The sequence below is a fragment of the Enhydra lutris genome, unplaced genomic scaffold (assembly GCF_002288905.1).
Source record: "Enhydra lutris kenyoni isolate GAN:26980312 unplaced genomic scaffold, ASM228890v2 scaffoldscaffold75, whole genome shotgun sequence".
Taxonomy (NCBI): domain Eukaryota; kingdom Metazoa; phylum Chordata; class Mammalia; order Carnivora; family Mustelidae; genus Enhydra; species Enhydra lutris.
The window spans coordinates 2,659,096-2,674,206 of NW_019154159.1; the positions used below are offsets into that span (position 1 = coordinate 2,659,096).

Below are 15,111 nucleotides of genomic sequence, written 5' to 3' on the forward strand. Positions count from 1 at the left end.
GTAAGATGCATGCAAAGTTCAGAAATAAGACATGTTAAAGTGTCCCTCTAGGTTGGCATTTATCTTTAGTTACTTTAAAATACCCCGTTGCGTGCCTACAGTTGTCAGCGTGCTTCGGGCTTGTTACGGCAGCCCGTGAGATGCTGGTGGAGGGCGTATGTAAGGTAGCCCCATTACGGTAAATGTCATTACGAGGAAACCGTTGCTGAATATCTGGGTCATGACCACACACCGGGATGTTGTCTAGGTGAGTGAAAGAGCTGAGTATACTACTTGCTAAAAAAGGATCTGTGCTCTTAATCAGAGTTCAGTTGAAGTGTCTAGAAGCCACTCTAGCTTTTTTTTTTTTTTTTTAATTTGACACAGAGAGAGAGAAATCACAAGTAGGCAGAGAGGCAGGCACAGAGAGAGGAGGAAACAGGCTCCCCGCTCAGCAGAGAGCCCGATGTGAGGCTCGATCCCAGGACCCTGAGATCATGACCTGAGCCGAAGGCAGAGGCTTTAACCCACTGAGCCACCCAGGCGCCCCTCTAGCTTTTTTTAAGTACAGGGAATTGAGTGCTTATAAAACCACTGCGAGGCCAGAGGGAGGGGGCACACCCTAGGCTGGGCCTCGAGAAATGATTCCTCACAGATCATCCTGAAGAGCTGCTCCTTGGGAAAGAATCAGGAGGCCTCACTGGCACTGTTGACTTCAAGGGCACAGTGTCACCACCGCATCCCAGTGATCAGGAAGCTGCCATCAGCACTGTCCCTCACTGCCACTAAGGCCGTGATTGGGAACTTGGAAGGACCCTGCACAGAAATGCCCCCCGTTTCCAGGACTGTGCTTACAGTCGGCGCCAGGGTAGCAGAGAGCAGCCAGGTCACTGCCTGCTAGATCACATGGCTCACACGTCTGCTTGGGGTCTGCTCCACGACAGGGGCCCTCTTGCAGCTGGGAACCAGACCCCTGTTAATGATGCCCCTGGTGTGCATGTTGGGGGGTGGGGGGCTGGGAGAGAGAACTCTGACTGCTGCTCTGGAATATTTTTTAAAACGATGGGATGGATGACTGCTCATTAACTTTTGGATATAGTGTTTGACACTTTGCAGATGGTGGGAATGTGAGACCCAAATTAAGTGGGGAGGTTGAGGCCCAGATTAGAGATGTCATCCTCCAGTCCTGAGTACAGCCGTCAGCGTCTGTGCTAAGTTGCCCCTGTCGCTTCTGGCGGCCTTTGCCGACCCGCCCCCTTCTTCAGTTAGGTCGCAAATCGCAGTTCATGTCACATGACTTCGAGTTTTGTTCCTTAGTCTACAGTCCTTCCCATTGTTTCCCAGAGGGGAAGAGGAGTGAGCTGGATTATTAAGACTGGCCAGGACTATTGACCTAACTTCAGTCAGACTCCTAGACCATCTCCTAGGCTTGTCCCTGCACTTCTTTGTAAGATCTGGTTTTAGCAAGAACCGTGCTAAGTCAGTTTCACCAGACCCACCCCCCTGCCCTTCTTGGATGTCTGACCCGGTTCCGCATCCTCCACCGGCCTGGGTGATGCCTGACGCCCTGGCCTGCCTTCAGCCAGAATCCTGCTGGGTCGGTTTAGCCAGAAGCCGCCTCACCCATGACGTTGCCTCGTAGTGGTTTTCTACTTGCTGCTCCGCTCCTGTGCTCCCTGGTTTTAAATTCCCGCCTGTCCCTGCTGTACTCGGGAGATGAGCCCAGTCTCTCTCCCCCGCTGTAAATCCCAGCACCTGGTCCCTATACCCATCAGCCCAGTGAGGGTCCCAGATGGAGCTGCCTCACCATCCTTAACAAGTGTCTTTGCACGGTTTTTCTTTACCATAATAAACACAGTGCACTTAGTGTGTGCTAGACATTGTTCTGAACAGTTCTTTACATATTGAACATTCTCTCCTCAACGAACCTTCTCAGTAAGGTGCCCTAACCCCCGTTTTACCCCCCACTTACCCATATTTTACAGATGGCACAACTTAGTGACCGAGAGGTTAGCAACTTACCCAGCGTCACCAGCCAGGAAGGGGCAGAGCTGAAATTTAAACCCCAAATCCGTACCCATCGCCACTGCACCGCATCTCTGGAGAGGCGCACGGGAATGATAAAGCTCGCGTTGCTCCTGGGGAGACTCTTCAGAGCAGCACACAGTCAGGCAGAGGGGGAGATGGGGCTCTGGTGGCATCGGTGAAATTATTCTTCTTAAGCTGGGGATTGGGTACATGAAGGTTTATTGATTATTTGAACTTTATGCCTTTTTGTACATCTTAAATATTTCCAAATAATTTTTTTTCAAGATTTTGTTTATTCGACAGAGAGCACACATGCACAAACAGGAGGAGTGCCAGGCAGAGGGAGAGGGAGGATCAGGGAGCCCAACACAGGGCTGGATCCCAGAATCCCGGGATCATGACCTGAGCCAAAGGCAGATACTTAACCGACCGAGCCACCCAGGCGCCCTTCCAAATAAATTTTTTTTTTTAAAGATTTTATTTATTTATTTGACAGACAGAGATCACAAGTAGGCAGAGAGGCAGGCAGAGAGAGAGGAAGGGAAGCAGGCTCCCTACTGAGCAGAGAGCCCGATGCGGGGCTCGATTCCAGGACCCTGAGATCATGACCTGAGCCGAAGGCAGAGGCTTTAACCCACTGAGCCACCCAGGCGCCCCCCAAATAAATTTTTAAAGGAAAGAGTGTCTTGGTAGTATGGCTTGGGTAATAAGGCAGAAATGTCTTGGTGCACTAGGCACCTGTGCTCCCTGCTCTGTTAAGTCCCTGGTGAGGAAGGGAAGGTGGACCCTGATGGGAACCTGACATCCCAAGGGTTGCCCCCTGGGGATTTGTGGAGTGGAGCAAGGAGGGGGGCTGGTGCTGTGGGCCGGGCTACAAGTGGTTTCCCTTACCTGTGAAGGTGACAAGGGGCAAGCACACAGGACCCCTGTCTCTAGAGCTTGCACAGACAGGTTCTTGGTCAAGGTCACCTGCTTGTTGAGTTTAAATAGCAGTGAAAGAGTATGTCAACTCTCCATGAACTTGTAATCAGAGGAGCCTTTCCTGGAGAACTTCTCCCTGAAACTGGCGGCTTCAGACTCCCCTGTGTGCTGCAGCCGGAACAGGAGCCCCCACGCGGGGCGGGGCTCCCCCAGCTATTGGCCACCAGGTGGATTCCGAAACCCTTACAAAGCCTGTGCCTGCCTCCCCCGCCTCAGGCCTCGCTGCTCTCCCTTGAGGCCCCAGGCTCCAGCCACACTTGCGGTGTTTCAGCCCTTGCCGGCACAAAAGCTCCTTCTCAGGTCAGCACCGTCCCCACGATGCGCCGGTTGGCGGGTGTGAGCTCACGAGCCCGCGCGCGCGCACGAGCTTGGGTGTGCTCGCACACACACCTCACCTGGCTGGTGCTTCTCCAGCCTCGCTGTCACGTCCTCACCGGAACTAGCCGCCCGTCATGCTTACCACGACGAGTACTTGTGTATTTCTGAAATCATAATCTCTTACTGGATTATAAACTACAAGGACAGGAACTGTATGTTTTCCACGGAATATACCCAGTGTCTGGCACAAAATTGGCATCCCTCAAATATGACCTGAAAAAATACGGAGAGGGGACGTGAGGGTACAGACACACCGGGGAGGGGCTGGGCATGCGAGGCCAAGAAAGCCAGCAGACAGGGATTTGACCCCTGGCTCACCGTGCCCGGCTTTCCCGGTTTCCCAGAGCACCTAACCGCTGCAGCTGCGCGTCTCACTGTGCGGCCTTTTCTTTCCTCCTTGCCCTTCTGAGACGTGGGCTCAGTGGCAGGAGGCTGCCTTTTCTGTTCTCAGGCATTGCCCGGTGCCCAGAACAGCGGCCGGCTCTAGGAATGTCCACGTCATACGTGGAGGGAGCTAGCTGGTATCAGGGTTTCTTTCTTTCTTTCTTTTTTAAGAATTTATTTATTTATGACAGAGAGAGAGTGGGAACACAAGCACAGGGGAGCTGGAGAGGGAGAAGCAGGCTTCCTGCTGAGCAGGGAGCCCAATGCGGGGCTTGATCCCAGGAGCCTGAGATCAGGACCTGAGCCGAAGGTAGAGGCTTAATCCGCTGAGCCACCCAGGCGCCCCAGTAGTAGAAATGTAGAAGCTGTGTGGGCCCCGTTGTGACCATGCCCTGTGAAAGTTGTAACCGAAAGCAGAAAATTGTTTTGAAGAAGCCTTGGTTTCTCAGAGGGTGGTTTCGTGTCTGCCTTTTCCCCAGCAGGTGTCACTGTTACTTGAGAGGGGAGGGGAGCGCTTCCTGGGGAGAGGGGAGGCCCCTGAGAGTGCCCACGTCCCGAAGTTATTACGTAGCTGCTGTCCTCGTGTTCTCTAAGGCAGTGACTTGTTGATGGTCCCTAAATAAAATCAAGCTGAAATTCCCACAGACTGGCTGAGTTCTGCTCTGTTAAAACAGTGATGTGTAGGATAGACTCGTCTGTGAGCCTCTGTTCACTTAACAGGGGTAGCCTCAGACGCAGGTGAGTTTGAGCCATGTCACGATGACTTGGATATCCCACTCTTTCTTTGGGTGGAGAGAGAGTAAGAAATTTGTGTCTGAAGAAAGTGGATGGCTGGTCAGAAACTGCCTATTTGGCTTATCTATATTATATGAGCAGATCAAATTTTGAGATGCTCCACTTACCAGTGGAGATGATGTGAGTTAGCTGCTAGTTTTCACAGATCTGAAGAACACTTGTTGACACCGGAGAAGTTTTATCGCTGTCTCATAAAAGAGGCCAGAGGCACGTGCAGTTCGGTAGGGTCAGAATTCTTGGTTCCTTCCAGCTCATCGCTCTGATGAGTGAGGCTTCTCTTCCCTTTCCTTCAAACTTTTCCTACAGAGGCCCAGATAGCACCTGTCTTAGACTTTGCTGGCCTTGTATGGTCTCTGTCATATATTCCTCATTGTTCTTTCCCGACCTTTCAGAAATGTGGGAAACCATTAGTTCACCTGTTCTGACTCCTGCCCTACACAGCTCTCCCCCTTCAGAGGGGAGATTGGTTTGGGATTCTTTGACTCTTAAAATGAGGCTCTAAAAGTGACCACACATCGTGTAGTGCAGACAACACTAGGAAAATGGAATATTCCATATTCAGATTTCTTAGGATTGGTGCTTTATGTTCAAAGCTAGTTACCTGTTGATAACACTCCTTTATCACACTTCTACAGAACAGTGACTGATAGCATTCATTTACTATAGGAGACGCCTTCATTTCTGGAGCACGAATTCCTTTTTCTCTAAATATTTTGAAGAAAAACAGCCCTGTGTTTGTCCTCCCTTCTTTTTGAAAAGATGACAGCGGTGTAGTGGCAGCGGGCCGGCTCTCGGAGACGAGGCTGCCGGTGCGTCTTCGTCAGCTCACCTGGGCCCCCGGGGGTCTGTGCGGAGCAGGGCGGCTCAGGGTGATTTCCTTGCTGGTCGTTTCCATCAGGTTGTGAGTTGAGGCAGGTTTTCTGCATTTCCGTTCTTTGAGAAGGCTGGGCGACGGACGGAAGTACTTGACTCTGATGGTAGTTGGCCTCCGGTGTCAGGAGGGATTTTCATCGCAAGGGTAGGTAGAACTCTATAGCTTACTCATAGTTCTCTTCCCTTGTTCTGTCCTCCCTGCTTCTCCTTCTCCTCCTCTTCCTCCTTTTTTTTTTTTCAGCTGCTGCTTTTGAATTTTATAGTACAAGAACCAGTTGCGTTCATATTCTGGGCTTTTAAGAAGCAATGGCTAGGTCTCGAGTAAGATCTTTGAGCCAGATATGTTAAAATGTGTAATAAAAGGGGCGCCTGGATGGCTCAGTCGTTGGGCGTCTGCCTTTGGCTCGGGTCATGATCCCGGGATCCTGGGATCGAGCCCCACGTCGGGCTCCCTGCTCGGTGGGAAGCTTGCTTCTCCTTCTCCCACTCCCCCTGCTTGAGTTTCTTCTCTCACTGTGTCTCTCTGTCAAATGAATAAATAAAAAAATATTTTTAAAAAATGTGTAATAAAGTGAAATGATATCATGCTGATAACCTATTTTTATTTTTCAAGAAAAGATTATATTTATTTAGAGAGAGTGTGAGCTGGGGGAGGGGCAGGGGAGAGAGAGAATCACAAGCAGACTCCACACTGAGCACAGAGACTGACTTGGGGTTCAATCCCATGGCCCCAAGATCATGACCCAAGCCAAAATCAAGAGTCGGAACGTAGCTGACTGAGCCACCCTGGTGCCCCATGCTAATCACATTTTTTTTTTATTTTTGTATTTTTTTAATCACATTTTTAAATAAATTCAGTGGTGGTGTTTCCAGACAGGTGTACTGCCCTGCTCTCAATTCCATTTGCAAAGTTGTAATGGAAAGTTGCTATTGTGAAAGAGACAGCAAGTTTGCTTTAATTAATAGACTTGGAGTTTTTTTTTAATCAAAGTATAATTAGTGTTCTGTTAGTTTCAGGTGTACAGTATCTGATTCAGCAATTCCATAGTTACTCAGTGCTCATCGTGCCAAGTGTACTCTTAATCCCTTTTACCTGTCTCACCCATCTCCCACCCCTCGCCCCTCTGGGAACCTCCAGTTTGTGGTCTGTATTTAAGAGTCTGGTTTTTTATTTATCTCTCTTTTTTTTTTCTTTGCTCATTTATTTTGTTTCTTAAATTCCATATAACAGTGAAATCATGTGGTATTTGTTTTTTTCTGACTCTTCCACTGAGTGATGTTCTAGTGGGGTGTGGGGGGGTGCGTGGGGGTGTGTGTGCCACATCTTCTTTAACTGTTCATTTATCAGTGAACACTTGGGGTGCTTCCTTATCTCGGCTGTTGTAAATCATGCTGCAGTAAACGTAGGCGTTCATATTATCTTTTCAAGGCAGTGTTTTCATTTTCTTTGGGTAAATCCCAGTAATGGTATTACTGGATCATGTGGTCATTCTATTTTTACTTTATTTATTTATTATTTTAGAGAGAGGGAGAAGGGGCGTGGAGAGAGAATCTTAAGCAGGCTTTGTGCCCAGTGCTGAATCCGACGCGGCGCTTGATCGCACCACCTCGAGATCATGACCTGAAATCAGAGTCCGGCGCTGAACTGGCTGAACTACCCAAGTGCCCCTAGTTTTAATTTTTTTAGGGACATCCATACTCTTTTCCACAGCGGCTGCACCAGTTTGCGTTCCCACCAACTTCATAGCCGTTATTTTTAGAGCAGTTTTTGGTTTATGGAAAGAATGAGCAGAAAGTATAGAGTTCCCACAGTACTTCCTCTCCCCACCTCTGACACATCCTCAGTTTCTCCTCTTACCAACTTTGGCCTTGGCGTGGGGCTTTTGTTGAATCAATGAACCTGTATTGGTATATTATTATTAACCGAAGTCCACCGTTTACATTCGAGTTAACTTTGTGTTATACAGTTCTAAGGAGTTTGACAAATGCTGGTATCATATATCCGCAATTAAAGTATCATACTGGTTTACTGCCCTGAACACTCCCTGTGCTCTGCCTCTGCCTCCTTCCCTCCCCACGCCCTTGTCAGCTGCTGAGAGTTTTACTGTCTCCATAGTTCTGCCTTTTCCACAGTGTTCTGTAGTAGGAATCATAGACTGTGAAGCCTTTTCATATTGGCTTCTTTGACTTAGCAGTATGCATGAGATTCCTTCATTTCTGGTTAGGACTTGATAACGCATTTCTTTTAAACGTAATTCTCCATTGTACGGATGTACCAGTTCCTTCACCCGTCACCTAGAGAACGACATCTCGGTGGCTTCCCATTTTGGACAACTAGAAATAAAACTGCTCTAAACATTCCTGTGAAGGTTTGTGTAGATAGAAATCTTCAACTCATTGGGGTAAATACTTAGAAATTTCTGCTGTTTTAATTAGCTGTAGGCCAATGTCAGAAAAAAATATATACTTGAAAGCCCCTATGTTTAAAAATCAACCTGTAGGGGCGCCTGGGTGGCTCAGTGGGTTAAGCCTTTGCCTTCGGCTCAGGTCATGATCTCAGGGTCCTGGCATCAAGCCCCGCTTCAGGCTCCTTGCTCAGCAGGGAGCCTGCTTCCCCCGCAGGGAGCCTGCTTCCCCCCATCTCTCTGCCTGCCTTTCTGCCTACTTGTGATCTCTCTCTCTCTCTCTGTCAAATAAATAAAATCTTTTTAAAAAATTTTTTTAATTAAAAAAAAATCAACCTATAGTAGGTTTTATAGCTTTTTTTTTTTTTTAAAGGAAAGCTAGAATGGATGCTCATTTCCTGTGCCTTTGAGTTAAAGGTGAATAACCATCGAATCTAAGTAAATCATAAAAAATGTGCCACGTCTGTAGCCAGGCCAGGGAAACAGGAGCAGAGAGAGGCAGAACATGTAGGAAGCACTCGGTGTGCTGGGAAGGGCCAGCCATCACAGAGCTAAAACCGCATGCCACATCCTTTATTCTTCCCTTCGAAAATCCTAGGTATTCGGAGTTGGAAGGAACCTGAGGGAGTCAGCGGTCTCAGCCTTTAGTTTCTCGATGAGGAGACCGAGCTGCAGGGAAACCTCTGGACTGGCACCGTGCACGTGATCAGTGGGCGCTGGCCTGGAATCCAGGCCCTCAGTTTCCCTAGTCTAGTATTTTTTCTGCTTTTCCAGTTACTTTCTTTATATTCTGCTATCTCTCCATTTCGCTTTAACTTCAGAATGTGTGTTTGAGAAAAAGTCAAGCCCTTGGACGTTTGTTGAGCGCTTACTGTGGGCCAGGCACCACGGTGACGTCCACCGCGGCCTCGTGGAGAGACGGCCGCCTCGAAAGCGGTGCGCAGTGCTGAGTGCCGGCGCGCGTACAGGGCGGTGGGAAGGTGGGGGAGCCGGCAGGGGGCACTGAGGAGAAGTGACATTTAATCTGATAATTTAAAGAATGGCTAGGAATCACCATGTTTTACTGAATCTGATAGATTATTAATTATGCAGTATTTCATGTACCACTTAGAACAAATACTGCCAGTTAACCTGATACATACGTCGTTAATTATAAGATGCATCTCAGTTTCAGGAGTATTAACATGTGCAGAGCTGTGTATGAGAATTGCTGAGGCACGGTACTTGGATAGAAGAGGGGAGAACAGCAGTCCCTGAAGAGAGAGGGTGGGCATGGTGGAGTCAGCAGGTGGGTCTAGAAAAGAAGGGCTGGAGAAAGGCAAAGGGATGGTGAGGACTCCGCAAGAGGCAGTTACAACAGACCCTTTAAGAAGTTCGACAGGAGGAGAGGCAGCAAATCAGGAGGTAGCTGCGGGGGAATTCCGGGTCACGGAGGGCAGTAGTTGTTGCTGTCTTTGAAGGAAGTGGAGATTGTGCGGGTCCGAATCCTGACGAGGAGGGGCTTGCGGAGAGCAGCCACACAACCCCTGGGCAAGTTAGAAGTTGCGAATGTGCTTACCTCCGCTCTCCACAGAAGCTCAAGTGGCTAGATTGTCTTGCATGCTTGTGTTTATAAAACAAAGAAATAATCGAAGACGCACTTTCAAGCTTTGGGCCTTTGTGTCGGCTCTGGAGAGTGTCATGGGCTGAAGACCCAGGGCACGCAAAGTCCCTGAGACGGAGTCCCCCGGAGGACACCACCTTGCGTTTCCTCCCTGAAGCCCTTGACTGTGAACTGTACCGTATTCATACGCCAAGAGAAAACACGGCCGACTGACCGGCGTGTCATCGACGGTAGGACACATCCTGATGTAAATGCGTTTAACTTATGAAGAAATGGAAGTCTTGGAACTGGTAAAATACAGTGTTCACCACAGATCGGAGTTAACAGGCATGGTTCAGAGAACGGTTTGATGCTCATGTATTTGGAGTGGCAGAAACGTGAAGGTTTTGCCTAATGGCTTTTATTCCTTCTGGAGAGTAAAGTCACAGTTCCTCTTCTGAGGAGGAGGAAATAAAGGCATTAGCGGCTCCGGAGTGGAAGTCTTTGAGTGACTTGTTGACAGCAGTGGAACCCAGAAGGCCCAGGAAATGGTAGAATGGCCAGGAGGCACTGAGTGCGCCCTGGGTTAGGGACACAAACTCAGAGTGATGGCGGACTGCAAGTCTGTGATCTGAGTCAGCAGTAGAGCGAGTACACAGTGGCTTCATCTAGGGTTAAGGGTTTGCTGGGCAGGGTGACAGAAGAACAGTTGGCTGAGGCCTTGCAGACGTGGTCTGTGAGACAGTACAGGGCCACAGGGGCATGGCAGAGCCCATGCTGGCAGACGAGAAACTCAGGCCATGTGAAACGGGTAATGTCAAGGCCAGCAGTGACATTTTGTGTTCCCCCAGGAGGGACTGGAAATACTTTTATAATGTTACTTACACTTTTTTAAATAAAGATTTCACTTATTTAACTTATTTATTTATTTATTTATTTGACATTTATTTTATATTATTTATTTGACACAGATTTTATTTATTTATTAATCACAAGCAGGCAGAGAGGCAGGCAGAGAGAGAGGAGGAAGCAGGCTCCCTGCTGAGCAGAGAGTCTGATGTGGGGCTCGATCCCAGGAGCCTGAGATCAGGAGCCGCTGAGCCACCCAGGCGCCCCAATGTTACTTAACACTTTTAAGGTAGATACTGAACTAGGTATAAACTCATTCTGTGTAAAGACATTTACAAATTAAGTAGAAAAAAATTTTTTTTTCCCCAGACAACAAGGCAGGGGCACTTGGGTGGCACAGTTGATCGAGCATTCAACTCTTGGTTTTGTCTCAGGTCATGATCTCAGGGTTGTGAGATCAAGCCCCATGTTGAGCTCCACACTCAGTGTGGAGTCTGTCTGAGATTCTCTCTCCCGGCCCCCTGCCACCTCACATAAATAAATCATTCTTTGGGGGGCACCTGGGTGGTTCAATTGGTTAAGCATCTGCCTTTGGCTCAGTTATGATCTTGGGGTCCTGGGACTGAGCCCTGCATCGGGCTCCCTGCTCAGCAGAGTCTGCTTCTTTCTCTCCCTCTGACAACCACCCCCCCACTCATGTGCTCTCTCTCTCTCTCAAATAAATTCCTTAAAAAAAAAAAAAAAGGTAAATGTAATGTCCTGGATATTTATGTTTCAAATTCAAGATGACAACGGCTTTTGAGGCTCAAATTCTTTGCATTTCATGTGTCTGGGCTCCCTTATGAATGCAGGGTCACTCACCTTTGCATTTGGCGTGCTTATTAGTAGTAACACAGCACTCTCAGGCCTGCCTTCAGCTCTGCTGCTCCCTCTTCCTGTTGAATTACTGTGGAACTCTTGTTATGCAACACTCAGACAGCAGTTTGGCTCTCTAATTTGTGAGCATCATACGCAAGTTAGCCCGTCTGTATTCTTTGCCAGCGAGAGTGTGATGGCGTGTGCTGGACCTGATAATAGCGGCAGCACCAGCGCTCTGCTCGGGGAGCGCGTGTGTGTGCGCGTGTGTGTTGTCCTCAGAATTAAAACAGAACAAAATACATATATAGATGGATGAGCATCTAAGATCCTGTAATTTGAGAAAACACTGGCCAAGAGCGGTGGTTCTCAAAGTGTGCTCCAGGGGCTGCCGGCATCAGATCAGGCACCTTGGGAACTTGTTGGGTCAAGTCTGATGCAAGCCGAAGCGTAAACCACTGCGAACTTGGACTCGCTGAGTCACCCATTCTACAGAGCAGGGGACTGCGGCCCAAAACCCGCTGCTCAGAATTGCACTCAGTTTCTAAGAAAACTGGGTCTCAAACCTGAACCTCTGGACTTTAGTCCGTTTCTATTTTCAGAGCACTGCGTTGTCATTTCTTTCTCGGTTTTTTGTTTTTGTTTGGTTTGGTTTGGTTTGGTTTGGTGTGGGTTTTAAGGAGTGTTCCTAAAGTTTTGGGTTCTTGTTGTTTCATTCCTTATAGTGCCAGAACCTACTAAGACCTGTTCAAGCCAGCCCCAACCTGCCGGTACCAGTACCAGCGCTTGCACCAGCACTCTGTCCAGCAGCAGCAATGGCAAACGTGCGCCTGCCAGCAGCCAGCAGCCGGCTGCCTCCCGTTACCTGCCTCGCGAGGTGCCGCCACGCTTCCGCCAGCAAGAACAGAAGCAGCTGTTAAAGAGAGGGCAGCCACTGCCCACGGGGGCTCTGACCGGTGTGAGCCCGACCCAGGGGGCTGGGCCCACAGGGGTAAGCCCTCCTCCTCTCCCCGGAGCCGGAGCACAGCAGCACCCCAGTAAGCTCCAACCAGGTAAAAACACATAGATGAGGGAGTGGTTCCTTTTATGTGACAGGTGGCGTGCTGTTTTCGACTTTGCTCTCCAGTGATACAAACAGACATACTGTGGTCCATATTCATTACATGCATCTAATGGAGTGAACTAGCTAGCTAGACGGTGGATAGATTCATTTCAGTTGAATATTTTTTAAGATTTTATTTATTTGAGAGAGAGAGAGAGAGCCTAAGCAGGGGGAGGGGCGGAGGGAGAGGGAAAAGCAGGCTCCCCACTGAGCAGGGAGCCCGATGTCGGGGACTCGATCCCAGGACTCCAAGATCATGACCTGAGACAAAGGCAGATGCTTAACTGACCGAGCCACCCAGGTGCCCCCAGTTGAATTGTCAAGTTCAGTTCTGTTTCCTCCTCCTTGTGTATATTGTTTCTCGTCTGTTCTCCGCTGGCAAGAGCTGCTTCAGCGAAGTCTGTTTCTTCCCCGAAACTAGAGGTCTGCACAAGAGCACATGTGCGTCTGTCAGGGCAGTTGCCGTAGAGCCCTGCAGCGGGAGCCCTTAACCTTCCTGCCCGTTTCCGAGGCCGGCCCGGGACTGGGCCTGCGCGCTCTCGGGGAGGTCACGGCGTTTGAGCGGGAGTGGGTGCTGGGTCATTGTGACTTGTTCAGACGCGCGGAACCAAGCCTGCCGGTCTCGTGCTCAGCCCCGCGCGGCCAGGCTTCTGATCTGTCTGCTTTTTGTGGCCTCCTGGCCCACGGCCGGGCTCTGGCTCTCTCGTCTCCCGAGAGAAACGACCACTTCTGCATCGACTTTCCAGCTCCTGGACTGCTGACCGCTGTCCTCTCCTCTCTCCCCTCTTCCCATCTTCTTGACCTTACTGATGGACTCATACTTTAAAGAACTTCTTTACCGAAGTGTTAGAGAAAGTTTTGGTAGAGAGCAAAATACAAGTATTCAACAGCTGTGTTTCTCTGTTATTTTCTTAAATCGTTCCATTTTGAATGATTTCAAGATCAGCACTGGTGGCTAGCTTGGACACCGTATTTGCTGATGTTAGTGAGACTCGGGCCTGGAACTAGGGAAGCAAGGAGGCCTCTTACGTTAGATTGGGATCTAAAAGAAACCTGCTAGGAGTTATATTGATGTTTTCTTTCGTGTGCTGCTTTCTAACATGGAGAATAATGCCACACGGCTTCAGAGCATAACAGCAGCAGCAGTTCTCAAAACTCTGACTTTGTTATATATTTGAAACAAATATCTTTAGACACCTTGGCCATGTGTCTTCAAATAGTCTCGACTCTGATCTGCTAAATTCCTGGTACAGGGGTTGTAGGTCATTGGTTGTCAGCAAAAAGGAAGAAAAAGAAATTATCATTGACCAAGAATATCATTGACAAAAGATATAATCATTGACCAAGAATAGGGTCTTGTCTGCTTCACCGTATCAAACACAGTTACTTTCTACACTGAAACATGGTCCTCAGGAAAATCTTACCACAGACAACAGTATGTAGTCATCCCTAAATAGCGTGGTGTTTTAACTTCAGATGCTTGTTTTGAAAAACTGGAAAAGAGCTGTAACAACCCTGCTTTCTTCTGGCCTTATCCCGTCATTACATCATGAGTTGGCAGGACCGCACCAGGGTTCCCATCAAATGCTGTTGGCGCCAGACATTATCACGACCTTCTTAGAGAAGTAGAAAATAAGGAATTGCTTCAAATTTGGGGATTGAAAATAATATTCTTTATTATAATATTTGCCTCTGTAAATATCCTCTGGAAAGCTATTTTTAGTTTATCATAGTTTAAAATATATATATCTGTATAGAGAGAGAGAGAGAGGAGACTAAATCAGCATTTTCTGTATAAACATCTCAGAAAATGGAATGAATCTACATTATCTTAACAAAATAAATGATTGATTTTTGGTTCCCAAACAAAAGTCTTCATTTTATACCAGGTTTATCTCTTTCCTAGCAGTTGCTGGTATCATGGCCAGACGAGCCTTTCTAACCGATTCAGGTCCTCTTGAAACCTGTCCTGCCTCCTTTGTTCCTGCTGCACAGAGTCTCATTTTCAGTGACTGACTCAGAAATTAAAGGGCAGAGACCTTAGCGATTAGAGGTCCTGAGAGGTTCAGACCTCTGATTTTGGTTAACAGTGAAGTCCTAGCTGGGGGTTTGACCAGTGCTATAGCTACCAGGACTGCCCCCCCCACCCCCAGTGCAGAGCTCCTTCCAGCCCACTGGTCTGGTCATACCCTAGGAAAGTGCGACACTTTATAGGGTACTTTCAACGTAACTAAGAGCTGAGACGCTTACAGTTGATCAGCGAACAACGTAGGCAGCACTGTGCGCACTGAAGGGGACGATGGGTCTGCAGCCCGAGCACCTTCCTGCAGGAGGAGCAGAGGGTGGAAGTGCGGAAGGGGCTTCGTGGGGTGGGGCCCGGTGACTGGGACAGAACGGAAGGGGGAGGCCATCAGGGGCGTGCGTGTACTGGGACAGATGACACTGAGCCTAGCGTATTTGTGACACAGCAAGGAAACGGTGCTGGTAGAATGGAAAGTAGCCAAGTGGAATAGAAGGGAAAATGTTGACTAGGCAAGGCTGTTCTGATGGCCAGGCAGAGAAAGCGAGACTTTGTGCCGCGGGAACTAGGAAGGCAAGACAGATTTCGAGAGAACCTGAATGTCCCCCACCAACAGCATTTGATCAACAGCATTTGATGGGAACCCTGGTGCGGTCCTGCCGACTCATCATGTAGCGATGGGAAGAGGCCTGAGAAAAGCAGGGTTGGTACGGCTCTTCCTGTTTCAGTGTGTGCCCCCCCTCCCCCCGCAAAGGTTTAGTGTGATTGGCAAAGAGTAAAGAAGGTTAAATGTGCCTGGAAGGAATCAGTGGACTTTGAATCACCTTTGTCATAGCTTTGAGAAGTTACGTAGTACAAACCTGCTAAAATTAATGAGCAT

The 15,111-nt window shown here is 48.6% G+C and overlaps 1 protein-coding gene across 1 annotated transcript in view; it reads left to right on the forward strand.

The window, feature by feature from the left end:
* The window catches only part of LOC111160391 (trinucleotide repeat containing 6C), a 94,545-nt gene that overhangs the window by 9,253 nt on the left and 70,181 nt on the right, over nt 1-15,111 (forward strand). Inside the window, exon 3 of the mRNA XM_022523480.1 lies at nt 11,835-12,161. The gene's annotated coding sequence lies outside the window, so the exon portion shown is untranslated. The remainder of the gene's footprint in view (nt 1-11,834; nt 12,162-15,111) is intronic.